Genomic DNA, 1526 nt, shown 5'->3' with positions numbered 1-1526 from the left:
TAACCCTTGTTGTTAGGACCTCCAGTTTGGATTGCATCTCATTTAATTGATTTTTAATTTCGGCCTGATTAAATCTAAATTCTGCAGTCATGTAGTCTCTTGAATACTTTATGCTTTTATTTCCAGAGCCACTACTAGCTTTATAATTGTGGTTCTGAATTGGCTTTCTGACATCGAATTGTAATCCAAATTCTGTAATTTGGCGAGAAAATGAGTGAAAATATCAGTGAGGGTGACAAAACATGAGAGATACCTAACTCTGGGAAATGAACAAGGGGTAGTGGAAGGGATTTGGGCAGGGGTTTGAGTTGACTTGGTGATTGGCACTGAGGGGGGTACTTCAGATGAGCACTGGGTGTTATGCTATATGTTGGCAAATTGAACTCCAATAAAAAATTTTAAAAAAAATACAAATTCTGTAACTCTGTGGGAGAGAGTACTGTTTCTGATTCTTTTGTGGTGAGTTCTTCCTTCTAGTCATTTTGCTCAGTGCAGAGTGGCTAAAATCAAGTTATACTGGAAAATGGAATGGAAAAAAAATAAGGTATAACAAATAAAGAACAAAAAACCATACCAAAACAAACCAAACCAAGCAGAAACAAACAAAGAAAAAAACAAAAAACAAAACAAAACAAGGAGGGGTATCCCCTGTTCTGTATACTGGAAGTCCCCCGATTTCCCCTGTGGTTTTCCAGCACTGCTTGGTCAAGAACTTGCTCTTCTGCTTTTGGCTTTAGGCTCAGAGGAGGCAAAGGTGCAACTGTCTTTGGTCCTCCTGAATCCAGGGTCATCCGACACCAGCTGCCTCCACCATGCCGCCTAAGTTCGATCCCAATGAGATCAACGTCATGTTCTTGAGGTGCACCAGTGGCGAGGTCAGTGCCATGTCTGCCCTGGCCCTGAAGATCGACTGCCGGGTCTGTCTCCAAAAAAGGTTGGTTATGACATCGTCAAGACAGCCGGTTATTGGAAGGGTCTAAGGATTACAGTGAAACTGATCATTCAGAACAGACAGGCCCAGATTGAAGTGATACCTTCTGCCTCTGCCCTGATTATCAAAGCCCTGAAGGAACCACCAAGAGACAGAAAGCAGCAGAAAAACATTAAGCACAGTGGAAATATCACTTTTGATGAGCTTGTCAATATTGCCTGACAGATGTGACACCGATCTCTAGCCAGAGAACTCTCTGGAACCATTAAAGAGATCCTGGGGACTGCCCAGTCTGTGGGCTGCAATGTTGGTTGCCGTAACCCTCATGACATCATAGATGACATCAATAGTTATGCAGTGGAATGCCCAGCGAGGTGACTACAAAGAAAAATATTTTAACAAAGGATCATTTGACAAAAAATAAAAAATAAAAAACTTGCTCTTCCCCTGTCCTTCTAGCTGGTTCTAGGGGAGGGGCCTGTTGTGCTGACTCTCAGGTTTGTGCACTTGGGGAGCTGTCCTGCCCCCTGCCAGGTCGTCTCAGTGGGAGCTATTTATCCTGTGAGGTCCCTCTTCCCCGGCAGCCCTGCTCTGT

General features: G+C 43.6%; 1 pseudogene; it reads left to right on the top strand.

The window, feature by feature from the left end:
- Positions 1–743: 743 nt before the first annotated feature.
- LOC119868856 lies at positions 744–1309 on the top strand (annotated as a pseudogene).
- The last annotated feature ends 217 nt before the right edge of the window (positions 1310–1526 follow it).

The sequence above is a fragment of the Canis lupus genome, unplaced genomic scaffold (genome assembly GCF_011100685.1).
Source record: "Canis lupus familiaris isolate Mischka breed German Shepherd unplaced genomic scaffold, alternate assembly UU_Cfam_GSD_1.0 chrUn_S1648H1841, whole genome shotgun sequence".
Taxonomy (NCBI): domain Eukaryota; kingdom Metazoa; phylum Chordata; class Mammalia; order Carnivora; family Canidae; genus Canis; species Canis lupus.
Note: the sequence above shows the minus strand (reverse complement) of the source record. Positions and strands in the feature narration are given on the sequence as shown.